Below are 15713 nucleotides of genomic sequence, written 5' to 3'. Positions count from 1 at the left end.
TTTGTGAGATGAGAGGACAATGATCCGTTTGCCTAAGGACGCCCTCAGCTTCACCGAACTGGAGACGCCATTGTCCTGAGGGAAGGTGAGAGTGACAGAGATACAGCGGAGCATTTAAAATATCTCACTTCTTCCAAAACGTCGTCCCAAGTCTCCTTTCTGTTCTATTCAGAGTATGCTTCCCCGTGTCTTGTTTTCCCTCTCATCCACTTACACATTTCCTGCCACTAGCAAAATAGAAACCAACAAATTCTCCACACATTGATGGTGGCAAATTTTGATCTGCAGTAACATATTCCATTCAAATCTTTTTGGTCATTTTGAGGTGTTTGTTCTATATGAAGAAGGCCATTTTCTATATTGATGCCATCTTCTGTATGAAAATGCCATTTTCTTAATTTAAAAATATAAGCCTTAAAAATCATTCAAAGGCTATTTTGTGAACATCCTTCTTCCACCATTCAACAACATTCTGTACTGTGGTACCCATTTACAAATGACCCATGCTCCAACACCTTCATCTATAAAGAGCTGGCATCTTGACAGGCACTAGCTTAATGATTGAGCTGTTTGATGTTAAATCTCAGATGCTTATCAATTTGTATAATAAGATTTGTTGAGCGGGCTGGGAATGTGGCTTCGTGGTAGAGTGCTCGCCTAGCATGCCCAAAGCCCTGGGTTCAATTCTCCAGCACCACATAAACAGAAAAAGCAGAAGTGGCGCTGAGGCTCAAAAGGTAGAGTGCTAGCCTTAAGCAAAAAGAAGCCAGGGACAGTGCTCAGGCCCTGAGTCCAAAGCCCAGGACCGGCAAAAAACAAATAAAATAAAAAAAAAGATTTGTGGAACAGAATTTGTATGTTCCCACTATTTTTACATTACTTCTTCGTGGGCTGAAAATTAGATAATGAAGAAGATTGGAATAGAAATGCAGTTCATGATGTGATTTTTTTGGGAAGAGTGATTCTTGCTGGGACCAGTGGGTATGGTCATCGTAAATCCTTGCTCTGATTTGGTTTTGATATAAACTTAAACCTTCATTTTCTCATTTTTAATCATTGCCTTATCAGAACGCTCATACAGTTCAAATAATAAATGTGAAACGCTGAGATTATGTCATTCGTTCCTTTATGTCATTCCACCTTTAAAAAGGATAACACCAGAATGCATTCTGTCACATGAAACAACTGCCATATATAGGATAAAATTATAATTTTGAATTAAATTTAAATATGTTATGTATCAGCTAGGTAAGTTAAACATATTCTAGGCAATCTAAATATAACAGCATATATATTTATACATATATACATACATATATATGCATGTATTTATACACACACACACACACACACACACACACACACACACACACACACCTAGGCATCCACCATAATCGCAGAGCTCTGCAATAGTGATACAACACATTCAATGCATGGAGGCAGGGAGAGATGGAGAGACGAGAACGCTAGGGAGGGAGGAAGTAAATAGTAATCAGAGAGGCGTGAAATGGAGAAATATTAGGCCTTGAGATTTATATGGGAAACAATAGATTCGAACACGGAGCACAAAGTAAAACGGTACAGGTGTTGGAACCATCAAGGATGAAGGAAACCCGTTCAGCAGCTCCCGCATGCCCACCTTGGCCCTCTGGAAAACTAAAGTTTAAAACAGGAGCACTGCATTCCAAACAGCTGGTTATCCTTGAATGCCCTTAGGGTGTTCGCTGGAACCATAAAGTGGAGCCATCTAAGACAAGAATTGTAGCCAAATGCTTTGAGAGCCCTTTTCCACCTCAGAAGCCCCAAAGTCTGAGCTAAATGAGTTGCCACCCAGGGAATCAATATGAACTCAAGACGTTGTTGGTACCCTGGGCTCAGTTGGCAGACTGGGGTCTGCTTGGGGGTGGTGGGGGGAGGGAAGTGAGTGCCCCCTCAAACAGAGTAGCTGAAGACAAACAAGTCAGAGGAGTTGCAATCGACACTGCTGAAAGAAGAGACCACCTCTGAGAATCTGTGTGAGTTGGAAGGTACTAGGACAAAGCCAAGATCCACAGGATCTGCGGGAGGCCAACCCACAGCACAGGCTTGTGCACCAACAAGCCTAACTGCTTTTACACCTGCCGAGAGCCTGAGATGCTGGAGCAAAGCAGAAGCTGCTCCTGAATGATCTAGCTAAACCTTCACAGGCAGATCTGGGCAAATCTTCAGGTCAGCTGAAAAGAGCCAGTGGAGGAAGGACCCGCAGGTGCTTCCCGCATGCGCAGTGTGAAGGCAGGTAAACAGTGACATGAACTCTACTGGAAAGGAGGTAGGACAGCAACACCACTCCTCCTGCAAGCAGCCCTACCTAGTCTAAATTGTTGTGGCCTCAGAGACAAAAATGAATGTTACAAAGAATTTTTTTTAAATAAAAGCAAAACAAAATGAGTGTTCCACAAACAAGGAAACTGCAGAATACAAGGGCAGGAGAAAAATCTATCTTCTCTTTACCAAGAAAGGATCATACCACTTTTTTCCTTGTCTTCTCCTTCTCTGTACTTATTTTTTTTCTGTGTCTTCCCTATTATATAATTATTATTTTTAAAATTTTGACAATACCATATTTTGAACTCTGAGCATAACATATGTTCATCTTGCTTACACACTACTTGTTCTTTAACACTGCCCTGCTCTCCCAACCCCGTGGTGTAATTATTATCCAGAAAAACAATTCAACCTTCGTATCCTGAAATTTTTTAAAAGCAGTTATATTTCTCAGGGTTATAAGAAAATAAAATAACCATCTAATACTTGGTAAAAGTTATTCACATCAACCAGACCCTTTCATATGAAGCACATTAATTTCCTTAGCATAGGAAAAGGGAATAAAATTTATTTCCTTTCCAAATTCATTTGAGCTTCTTAAACTAATATATGAAGTTGTGTATGTTTGTTGTATGCATCAGGATTTGAGCATATATCCAAGTGCCTTGGTTAAATGTAGCTCTCATTTATCCAGCTAGTTATCAGTGTTGTACAGAAAATACTCAGCATCCATTCGGTCAGCATTTTTCTTCAGAATGCAATATTATCACCCAGGTGACAATGACTTATGCGTGTCTACTTGGGAGATGGAGATTGGAAGAGTGTGGTTCAAGGTCAGTCTGGGAATAAGCACAAGATCGCATCTTAATCAATACCCAGGTAGAGTGGTGGATGCCTCTCATCTATCTACATGGGAAGCAATAAATGTGTGGATTGTGGTCCAGGCTGAGCCATTCATACTCGCTAGGTCCTATTCAAACAATAACAGGCTGGTGCAGGTGGTTCAGGTTTGTGATCTTAATGACTTACGTGGCTGAGGTCTGGAGGATGCTGCATCCAGGGAGTTCCTGGGTACAAAGTAATGCAAGGCCCTAACTCCAAAATAACAAATAAAACAGAGAAGGAGCAGGTAAGAGAAGGAAGAAGGGAAGGCTGGGGAGGGGAGGAGATAGGATTAGATCATAGGGGAAGGGGGGAAGATGTTATGAACTATAGTTACCATGCTGTAGAACGTATATCTAACTTTTCCTTGTACTTAATTATAGCAGATTTCAATGTTGGCACAGAATGAATATGGTCCACTCTAGGAGTTACTTTACATAGGCAGTGTGTGTGTATTACATATATATTTATACATATATAGGCATACATACGTACACACACATATCACTAGGGACGTAGTTTTAATCCTTCTGTTTAGAAGCTATATGGCCATAGGTAGGTCACTCACTCAGTTTGATATGTACAAACCTCAGTTTCTTCTTGGTAAAAAAAAATGGGGCGGGGATCCCTAAAGATATTTATTACACTACAGTTTTATTCTGTGATTCAACAGCTTCTGTGATGTATTAAAATAAAACATTCGGACTGCATTTTATTAGAGCTACATAATTGCGAGTCAGGCTTTTAACTATTTTAAATTTCCAAACGCTACTCTCTTCAGAAAGATAGCTGCTAAGTGGTCTGTACCGATCACACTAGCCCCAGAGAGCCACTTAATCAGTTGTAATTCCTCACACTGGTTGGAATGAGGTGTACAAACATTCTACTCATAGAGGGTGTGATATTTAACTTTAAATCAAAATACAAAATGCACTTCCAACACCAGTGTTAAGCGAACAGTGTTTCATTTAACACTTCATTTCATTAAATATGAGCAGAGTGCTGCCTATAGGATTACATACATATGTGCTTGTTCCCATGTGTCCATACATTCACTGATACACAAAGAAGCAGGACATATTGTAATCTTCAACTTGGAATTCTCCAAAGCCAGACAGGAAAACATAAAACATAGCAACAATACTGTATAAGGATAAATAATTTATAGTATGTCTCATATAGACTATTTATAAGCTGTTCTCATTTTGCTAATCTTATTTCTTTATTATTCCCTTTGAATTTATTCATACTGTCTCCCCTTACTGCACACCTCAATACTTAATCATCCTGAATTAATCTAACTAAATTATTTGAAGAAACAACGAACTACAACTGGGATCTGCAGAAAGAACTTGAAGCCAACAGTTAGCCTTTGCCCAGTGACACTTTTTCCTTAAAGTAAACATAAAATATTCAGTCCATTGAGAAATAGGAAAAACTTGGTTAGGATATAATATCTCTTTTGGTATTTCTTTATTGAAACTCTTTATGGAATCATAATAATAACTTTTGTCTGCTGGGCCATTTGTTTAGCCTCGTGTATGCCTGAGCCATAGCTGGCTGACACAGGATTGACTCTTGACTCCCGAAATCAGAAGGCTCCTTCCCCCATTTCCATCCATGCATTTGTGACAGATTAGGATTCCCAAAGGCACCTGAATATAGATAGGAAAGACCAGGTGTTACTATAGGTCTACAAATGAACAACAACCAAAATAGAATGAAGGAAAAGGATCTCCTGGGAATATCATGCTTTGCTCATAAGTGAGACACATTTAAAAACATCATAAAGCAGTTAAATAGAGAAAAAATAATAGATTATAAGGCAGCTATTAACCAGGGATACATGCACAATTAGGAAAACTGTAACCACCTGCCTACGGTATTGACAGAAGTTATTTAATTGTTTGAGTATAAAACACAGGCTGTTGTATGTTCCTATTAGGGTAATAAAATTATATTTCTTGTTCTAAAACTTTCAAGAAAATGGATGTTATATAAAGGTACTAGAGTTTTTATAATGTTAGATCTCTCTGGAGCACATGTAATTCCCATTTGTTTTCTGGTTATCTGATTCCTTACCTTCTTTTCCACAGAACCCAAGATGCGACTCAGAAATCCCCGTGACAAACTGCTGCTGCAGAAAAACAAATAAATATAAATAAAGTTACCAACATTTCAAATTCTCTTTCTCTTTTTACAAAGCTGTGTTGTCTGGCCTGGCACCTCATTGGGCCAACCAGAACTTACGGTTAATATTTTTTGCAAATTGGAGAGGCGCAGGTTTGCCGTGGATTCTGGAACGATGGCAGAACTGCTGGCAGGAACCAAAAGCTCAGGGTTCTAACTGCTCAGAGGGCCTCTCCTGGGAAGCCTAGGGGAGGAAATAGTGATTTGAATATTCCTCAAATAAGGATATAAGTTGCTTCCAAGAACTCTTAACAGTATTTATTTGTTTGTGATCTTCTCCACAAGATCCAACCAACTCTGAGGTTGTACACAAGGTTCAAAGAGGAGCCAGGTTTCCCCCAGGATTGCCAGATGCTCAGTGGTTAGTAGTACAAAGTGAGGAATGCCTAAACCAGACAGGAAAGACAACACAAGAATTAATTGAGAGAAGCCATGGAATCTTTAACTCTTCCAAATAGCAGTAGTAGTTTCAAGGTTAGACTTGGTTAACCAGCGTTTCTATTATCGGTTGATCACTTCAGGAGAAAAGCTTCTGGCTTGCATTTATTTATTTATTTATTTATTTATTTATTTATTTATTTATTTATTTATTTATTTTTGGAGATTGATTGGAAATAGTGCCATGGACTTTCTTGCCTGGGCTTGCTTCAAACTATGATCGCAAGGTCTCCACTTCTTGAATTGTTAGGGTTACAAACAGGACTCACCAGTGTTTGTCCATATTATTTTATTTCAACAACTTTTAAAATGATTCCAGACATGAGCTGCAAAGATCATGTTTTAAATACATATTTCTGTACAGTTGATGAATATAATTCAGTTGATGAATAAAATTCTATAGCATAACTTCAGTATGAATAATTGCAGATCATAGAACTATTGTGTTCTTCCTGTTAAGGAATAAATGATACCAGATCTGAGTCTACAAAATTCCTATAATCTTGTTGGACAGTGAAATACTACAAATTATGGTCAAATACAAATACACCTGATGAACAGACAAAATCATCTGCTTCCCAGGAAAAGAGGAAGGTTTGACATGGTTTTGATCAGAGGTATCATTAATGAAAAATTAATAAGCTGAACGATTAATAACATCTCAAAGTAAAAATATTCTTTTTATCTCCTCTTGCCTTCCTCTCCTTTAATATAATGTAGGTGTTAATGAGTATGGAAATGAAAAAAAAAAAGAAAGTGAAGACCTAGGAGAAAGGAGAACACTGAATCTTTACCCTTAAATATCTAACTTGGTCAGAATGACCTCTCCAACTTATATAAATGAAAACAGATACTCTGTGTCAGGAATTTCTTATGGCTATTAATGTATAGAAAGTGTTCAACGAGTGATAAAATATTGCTCAGACATATTATGAGATGAAGTCTAGAAAACATCTGAGTTCTCATGCACCCTACGTTATGAGAAGGGGAAAAGCAGTTATCTTCTGCAGAAAATTAACCATCTGGTCCAAGTCCACTTTGCTTCTTCACTTCCTACTTCTCATCACATTTCAGTTTTCCAGAAAAATAAATAATTCCTAGTCGGGATTGAAGGAGAGGTTATTTTTTTTCCTCTGCCTGGTCTGTTTTGGTCAAATTTATTAAAGTAGACGGCTGTTTAGATTTGGAAATTTACTGTATTTGCAAACAGGGAAGCCTTGTGTGAGCAGTCCTTGAGATGTGGTAGAGTGTAAAGTTCTGATGTCGTGGCATAGCCTGGACACTTCTTAAATGTTCATTAAACAGAAAACTACGGTTTATATAATCCAAAATGCTTCTATGGGGTTCTAGAAGCTCCCTATTATTTAATAGGAGAAGCATTTATGTTATGTACCCTTTCTTTGAAGTTAGTGTCTCAGTAGCTATCTGTTGCCAAAGTCAAGGACTTGGTGTTGCATTTGGTCTTGTGGATGTTAGGGCAGACAGTCAGCTAGACGAAAGGCTTTCCTCACTAACACCTTGAAGCTTCGTGCCTGCTTCACAGATCCCCACCCTGAAAGGGCCAAGAACTTTCTGAGACCTCTGCTCCTTTCATCGGTCCATTAGCTTGCCTCCTGGACGTGTTATGGTGTCATTTCAACTCTGCCCATTATCCGAATTGTCCTCCACACAAATGTAGAGGGCTTCATATTTTATTTGCCTACCTGATTGCCCAAGAACTAATTTGATGCCTTTCAAGACTCAGACTCTTCAGCTTACCCAGTAGTGGTAGGAATCTGTCTCCATGGTAACACTCGTGATTTACCAATAGCCTCCTAGGTGCCATGGTTTTCAGTGACCTCATTTTTCCTATGACATGTGACATGTCATGTGGACTACACTTTGACTCTACTCTTGTCCAGTGGTCAGCTTTATCCACTCAGAACAAGCCCTTAGTCCTTGATGACTGAAGTCCTTTAATTGAAATATTATGATCTACTTTCAGAGCACTTGGACATCGTTTTTGCTTGACTTTGTGGTTTCTGGGACAGAAAGAACAGCTTTCCTATGTAAATGCTACTATGTATATTGACATGAAGATTAATATGAACACCAAAATATAAGTCTGGTTTATTCCATCTGGGTTTACATCTTGCTTATTTTAATCCATCATGTTGGACAATTATGTATTTCAGTAGACCTCAGAGTCCTTGTCTGTTAAGAGGAGATAAATGATACATGCTTCACCAAGTTTCTATGAAGATTTAGCATTGGAAGGAACATGAAGACTAATTAGTGCCTACATCTGTAGTTGTTACTCTGTAATACAATAATGGATGGTGACATCTTTGGTGAAGGAAGCCTGTGTCTCACACCTGTAATCCTAGCTACGGAAGAGGCTGAGATCTGTGGATCACTACTTGAATCCAGCCAGGGCAGGAAACTTTATGAGATTCTTATCTTTAACTAACCACCCAAAATGGCAGAAGTTAGAACTGTGGCTCGAGTTGTAGATTACCAGACTTGAGCACAAAAGCTCAGGGACAGTGCCCAGGCCCTGAGTTCAAGCCCTAGTACTGGCACAAAAATATAAAATAAAATAATAAAAATCAATATTTGATAGTGGATCCTGTTCATCCACATTGCCAGTAATGAAGAGAAAGGTAGAAAACACTCTATGCCTAGCATTTCGTGCTTATTAGATTTTATGAAGTTCTGTTTAATCTTTATTCTAGGATGGAAAAAAAAAACCAAAGATCACAAGGATAACGAAGCACCGTAACTTTGGTGACAACTCAGACATTTTGAAGGAAATATATTAGAGCATAGACTTCCTCAGGTCAAAGGCATCTTGATAGGAAAAACAATGTCTCTAAATATTTAGAGTTGAGCCCATAATCACTGGTGTTTTTGAATTATTCATGTCATAGTCACAGGGGCTATTCCTGTAAACGGTGAATTATATGGCTCTTTATATCTATTGTGTCTTCAGGCAAATGTCAGCATCATCTAAGGCCAATTCATTTATTTATTTATATTTGACTGCTTTCCTTCTTTCTTTTTCACGAATTTTTATTGTTATTTTAGAGGTTCTGTGCAGTAACCTCAGTCAGATAAAAAGTACCTTTCTTTCTGAATGGCATATGCATTCAATTATCAATACGAGAACGTGTAGAAGCTTTCCTCTGGAGACCGTGTGATGGCAGAGCCCACTGGATCCCGAGTCTCTGCGCTTCTAATCATTAGCAGGGGTGCGCGGGGAAAGAAAAAAATTCCTTTATGGCTTAGAGCACCTAGAGCTAGTGAGAACAGAAAAGTATTAGCATATCTAAGTGTGCCTGAAAGACTAATGTGAAGGAGGAAGTCTAGACATAGGAAGAACCGTTACAAAACAGAATAAGACACTGAGCAAGAAAAGGCAGGTAGCTTCTGCTTTGATGAACTGGGAACTCTGGAAGACCAGTTTCGCTAACTCATCTTTCTTCCTAACAAGAGACTTTTACCAAGGAAATACAGAGATAACGGTCCTGGGACACATTTCTAAGATATTTTTCAGAGATATTAATGTGCCACGAGAAACTCTATGGACTGATATAAAAGATGGATTTTGCTCAGAAAGAAAAGTCACTAGGACAGAACAAGTTAAAAACTACTCTTAAGGAGAAAAAACACCCAAAACATATTTTATTCAACAGTCTTTTAGCTTTAAAAATTATAAGCCAGCTAAAAAACTGTTGAATAAAATATGTTCCATCTTTGTACCTTGATAAATACACTTCCATAAGGACAAAAATGTATAAAGCTGTTTCTATATGATTCAAATCTGGAAAAATACCAAAGTTGAATTGCATCTATTTTGCATATTTCTCGCGCTGTGGAAGGGCTATGTTTAGATGAGTAATAAGGACATACATAATTCATAAACAATTATATATTTATTTAATAAAACTCATTTTTATTGATTGCAGTTCTTCAAATCACTCACTATGGTGTTATGATCAATGATTTCACATAATATTTTCTATCAAGGGGTCAGTAATGCTTTGGACTTCAGCACTGGATTAGGCCCTGCCTTGGGACTCAGGGTTATTTTTAAATATATTATAAATGACTGAAAATAAAAAAGGAAGGCTAAAATTTTCTGGCATATAAAATTGTATCACATTTAAATTTAAATGTACACAACTTTTTATTGAAGCAGTGCTATACCTATTCATTTACATGTTGTCCCTAGCTGTTTTTACAGTAGCGATAGCATTGAATTATTGTTTCAGATAACTGTTTATTCACAATCTTAAAACAGTTGCTGTCTGGGACTTTATAAAAAGCTTCACTAACCCTTGATCTCAAATAACAAATAATAAAGTAGAACCATGTACAGATGCAAAAAAGTTTACTACTCTTGAAAACTTAAAATAAATAAATCTGTGAAAGTTGAAAGGTTGTCTTTTCCAAAGTATGTTCTTATATATCAAAATTTTTTTGCTAACTTAAATGATAAAACAATTATCATTCTACATATCGATTTTTGTCTGAAATTTTCATTACTGTGACTTCATCTCTTCCTCGAAATGTAGGTCACATTGTACATTTCCATTTAAAATGGAACTGTCTTCACTAAAAGCGCACTTCTCATATTTAATATCTATCTGGTTTCCAAGATAATAACTTATTTCCGTCATCTCCTATGTGGACTTACATAAAAGATCTTACAAAATATTTCACATTTTCCATGATCTTCAACGTCCATGTTCAATTACATAGTCACAAGGAATACAGACCGAATCCAAAATGAATTAGAATACAAAGAGAAGGAGGTAATTGGACTCAATGCTGATGTTTTATTATACAACGTTCCTACCAGATTATTATAAAAGAATAATTTGATCTAAAACTTTTTTGCCACACTAAATATAGCCTTCAGGGAGTTTTTCTTTTGCCCTGATCAGTCTCTATTAAACCTTGGCAGCTGTACCTACCTACCATAAGCCTTGGTGCTTTCCCACATTTTCAACTTTTTTTTCTTATTTATTGTAAAAGTGATGTACAGAGAGGTTACAGGTTCATCCGTTAGGCCTTTGGTACATTTCTTGTACTGTTTGTTACCTCCTACCTCAACTTTTATAAGGATAGAAAGCAACCTGGCTCTTGAATGCTGTTATTAATAAGAACATTTTTTTTTTCTTTTTTTAGAAAAGTGAGAAAGAGTTCCCTAGGCTCTAGAGTACATTTTTTCTTTTGCTGACATTGCATTTGCAGGTCCTGGTCCTTATTCATGTGAGTCCCCATAGCTGTTGAAAATTTTTTTAACCCCAGATGCAATGCAACCTAGAAACCCTCCCCGTGTTTCCTTCAGATAAGAATGGGAATACTAGAAGACCGGAAACGGAAACACTCCTCATCTTGTACATTACTAGATACTGGGAAACTTTCTTTTGGCTTCTTAAAATTGAGTGTTTCTTTCACATCTGGGTAAGTATGGTCAATATTTTCTCATGATAGGCTTCCCAAAGAAAAGTAGCTTTCTACCTCCAAAAGAAGAGATCAAAACACCCTACTGACACCTGTATGGCCAACTGTCTGACATGTGGCACTCTCTGAAAACTGCTCTGGACATGTGGCTTTCAAATAGTGACTGCGTGACAGCAAAATTGCTCTACGATGCAAGCACTATTAAAAGCCTGATTAAAGTAGATGTTAAAGATTTAATTCTCTCTCCTCCCTCAAGCTCATATACTGAGCTTCTAAACCCCTAGTTCCATATTTGAAGATGAGCTCTTTGCAGAGATAAGTAACTTTAAATGTGGTTATTAGAGTAGGTCCCTATTCAACATAACTGGTAACCCACAAAATAAGTGGAAATTTCAACAGAAAAAAATGTATGCAGGACAGTTGTAAAGGCACAGGAAGAAGATATATATGAAAGGCATGGAGAGAGGACTAAAGACTTTTCCTTCATAGACCTCTAGAGAAACAAAACTTGCTGACAGTTAGAGCTCAACTTTCAACATTCAGAACTGTGAGACCATCTACCCAGTCTGAGGTAGCTTGTTCTAAAACAGAACAACATGGAGAAAATACATTAAAAAAATAATAAATAAAACCACAAGGTTATTTACGGACATACACACTAAGCTCAGCAGAAAATGCTCATGATAGTGGTAGCCACTGAACAGAATGGGAAATAAGAGTGCTTTCCATTTTCTTAAAACCTCTCCTTTTTTTGTTTGTTTGGTTTGTTATTGTTTGCTTCGGAACATTTAGCAGATCTTGAACTCAGCATCTCATGACTTTGCTCTCCTTTTCACTCATCACAGTTGGTACTCTACCTTTTGAACCATGTGTCCAGTCCAGCTTTGGGAAGGGTTCATTGTTGATACAGTCTCTTGTATCAAAGCCATAGTTGTCTGTGAATTGTGATCCTCAGGTTTCAGCTGATTGAGTAGCTAGGATTACAGCTGTGAGCCGCCAGTTCACAGCTGTGGCACATTTTATTCTTTCCTAGAGCCGTCCTTTCTTTACTGCTGTCAGGAGCTGATATTTTGTATTATGACCTAAATCCTCATCTCCATGTACAATACTCATACATACTTGATTCATCTGGCATGCCATTCATAAACTTTTAGCTGTACCCCTTATCTATTTTGCATAACAAACCTCTCTGAGTGTGAAGGTATGAAGCAACACGTTAGACTGAATAATTTTGAGGGTCACAGTTGAAAATTACTACAATTCATAATAGAGTAGGTTCTCCCTGCTCAATGATCCCTAAGACTAGTTGGACTCATTTAAAAGGCAAGGAAATTATGTTGTGGGAAAAAGGATGCAAATTGAGAAAGACAGCCACATCATAGAAATTTGGCTTTTGAAAGCAGAAGGTGTGAGTTTGATTCTAAATGAACAGTTCACTTGCTGTCTCCCCTTTGGTACCTTTACACCATACTTCCATCAGAACTAAATACCCAAGACTCAATAAATCAATAGGCACATTCTGGTGCTTTGTGTTTGTGTTTTAGAGAAATTGTAGATTCATAGAACAATTGAAAAGACTTAAATTTCCCATATGCCTACTGCTCTCAAACATGCCCCATCAAGGTGCTATATTTCTTACTACTGATGAAACTACACAGACATATGATTATCTCCTGAAGACCATTACTTTTTTACCGTATATTTGATGCATTTGAAAAAATAAAAATATATCCACTACTGCAGCACCAACCAAAGTAACTGCACCATTTTAAAATTTTTCTGTGCTTTGTGTATTCGGTCCTTCTTTCCCTGTGTGAGTTGAGCAGTTTATTATCATCTATTTTTCTGTTCCATGAATATAGTATATCTTCGGGATTTACTTATGTCTTCTACAGTTTCACTCAGAATGGTTTTCTATTTCCAGTGAAGATATGCTACCCAACTTCTGTAATATTATATCCTTAATATTACGTATATTTTTACTACTAATGGTAATTTCCTACAATGTTTTAATATTACTCACTAGCACATACAAAATAACTGACTTGTGAGTACACACCTTTCATGCTAACACTTCATTAAAGTCATTTATTATTTCCTATAGGTTTTTGTAGATTTCTTTAGGTTTGCTCTATGTTCTAGTTACCAACAATTAAATAAATTTTACTACTTCCTTTCCAATATCAATAACTTTTGTCACTTTTTGTAGTAGCTGTACTAATTGTCCTAACCTACATTCAAATATTAAACAGAAGTAATAATAATAGGTGTCTGTCATGCTCATAATTACATAGGAAAATACTTTATTATTGAATATAATTTATCTCTAAGCTTTACATAGATTCCCTTGATCAAGCCAAGGAAATTTTCCTTTTGATTTACTTTGTTGAGAGATTTTTCAATGGGGAATAAATTGGATTTCTCAAATGTCCTTTTTGAACCTATTCTAAAACCGTAGGGTCTTTATATTTCAGTTTGTGTACTACTCTATTTTTACCTGTTAATCCCTTAGTAAGGCAGATTGGCTATGTATTGAAGAAAAGAAGCTTTTTTGAGTTCTTGGTCCTTGAAGTCCAAGTTAAGAGGATACATTTGGTGATTGCCTTATTGCTTGCTGAGTTCTGAGAACGTGCAGGGAATCAATCATATAGTATGAGATAGAGACTACACATACATGTATTCTGGCTTGCCACCCCCATCTCTTGGTCTCTAAACCACCAATATTTAATGAAAGACACTCAACTCTGTTTGATAACTTTATGTAAGATCCAACCACCTCCCCAAATTCCTACTTCAACCAAACATAGAGTTAAATTTCTCCCCTCATAGTATTTCACAATAGGACTTAAATTCTAACATAAAGTTCTGAAGGGTCTAATCACATTCAAATAAAAGCAGTTTGTTCATGTTTTATGTATTGGCATGTTATGTTTTCAATTCTTAATGCAGACTTGGATTCTTGTGGCAAAACTCAGGTCATCTTTGGGCTCTATTTGCCACAACTTTGTTAAGTTTCTTTTTTTTCCCGTTATGTTCAAGCATGAGAATTATCTGTAGCGTACTGATTTTGTAATATGCTAATCAGGTTGTGATGTCATATTGATCTTGGCCTTGTATTTTAATTTCTCTTTTAGGGGTTGTAAATGAAACTGCAGTTAATTTAATAGGCAAGAGGGCATGAAAGTTATCTATTGTTTTTAGCAGGGCATTGGGAGTTGTAGATGGGGAGATAAAAGAGCAGGTTGTAGAAAGACAATGAGGACAAAATAATCCAGGTATTACTGTCAAACCTTCAGGAAGTTTTATATCCAAGTTATTAGTTTTCAATTTTATTGATACAAAATATTTTTGGTGTTTTGATTTGTGCATTTACTCAGAGTAATTAACTTATCATTTAACTGATCATTTGTCTTTTGTTTTGTTTTATACTGTCCTAGGTCTTGAGCTCAGGACCTGAGCCCTGTACCTGGGCTTTTTTTGCTAAGGCTAGTTCTTTACCACAATACACACTGCTCTATTTCTAGCTTTTTTGGTAGTTTAGTGGAGATAAGAGTCTCACAGCCATTCCTGCTCAGGCTGGTTTTGAACTGCAACCCTCAGATCTCAGCCTCTTGAGTGGCTAGGATTACCAGCATGCACCTCTAGAACCAGGCAAGGTTTGTCATTTCTTCATTGTGAGTATGTTCAAAGTCCCCTGTGTATTTAATTATATTCATGTTTCTTGATCATAGAACAAAAGAACTCATTCATATTGTACCCATTTATAGACACATCCATCTGTCTCCTGGTCACTCTTCTTTGTGGAATTTAATAAAATCAAAATACCTTTTACTTATCAGTATTTTCCTTTTAAGTCATATAATGATTAGAAATGAGTTATCAGAACTTCCATACCTTGAAATTGATTATCTAAATGGACATGTGGGGGTTATTCAAAATATTTTAATTATCTTTAAGTAGTTGTACACAGGTATTGCCATTTTCAGAGCAGTTTATAAATTCATTGCCTCTTTATCAATGTCATCTATATTCTCACACCCCCAACCTGCTCGTTCCTTCATTTTTCTTAATTTTTAGGTTATGTATTGAATTACTTTGCTGCTTAGCAAAGCAATTTATGTATACAATACATCTTGACTTTAGTCCTCCTTTCAATGTCTTTCTCTGGTATCCAGATCTCAACTTTTTTCCTTTTTTTATTAATAAAATTTTGTTGACAAGGTGTTTTGCAAAAGGGGTACATTTATATAATAAGGCAGTACATATCTTGTAATATCTTAAACCCTCGTTTTTCTTTCCCTTTCATAGATCAGGTAGACATATATACAATACCCAGTGTACCAAAATCATATACAGTAACCACGTGGCGTATGACAAAGAAAATTCACCTAGAACTTTAAATATAATGTCAACAATAGAGTCAGTCTCTTGGAGTTGTTTTTGCTTAT

The sequence above is a fragment of the Perognathus longimembris genome, chromosome 15 (genome assembly GCF_023159225.1).
Source record: "Perognathus longimembris pacificus isolate PPM17 chromosome 15, ASM2315922v1, whole genome shotgun sequence".
Taxonomy (NCBI): domain Eukaryota; kingdom Metazoa; phylum Chordata; class Mammalia; order Rodentia; family Heteromyidae; genus Perognathus; species Perognathus longimembris.
This window is presented reverse-complemented; position numbering follows the sequence as displayed.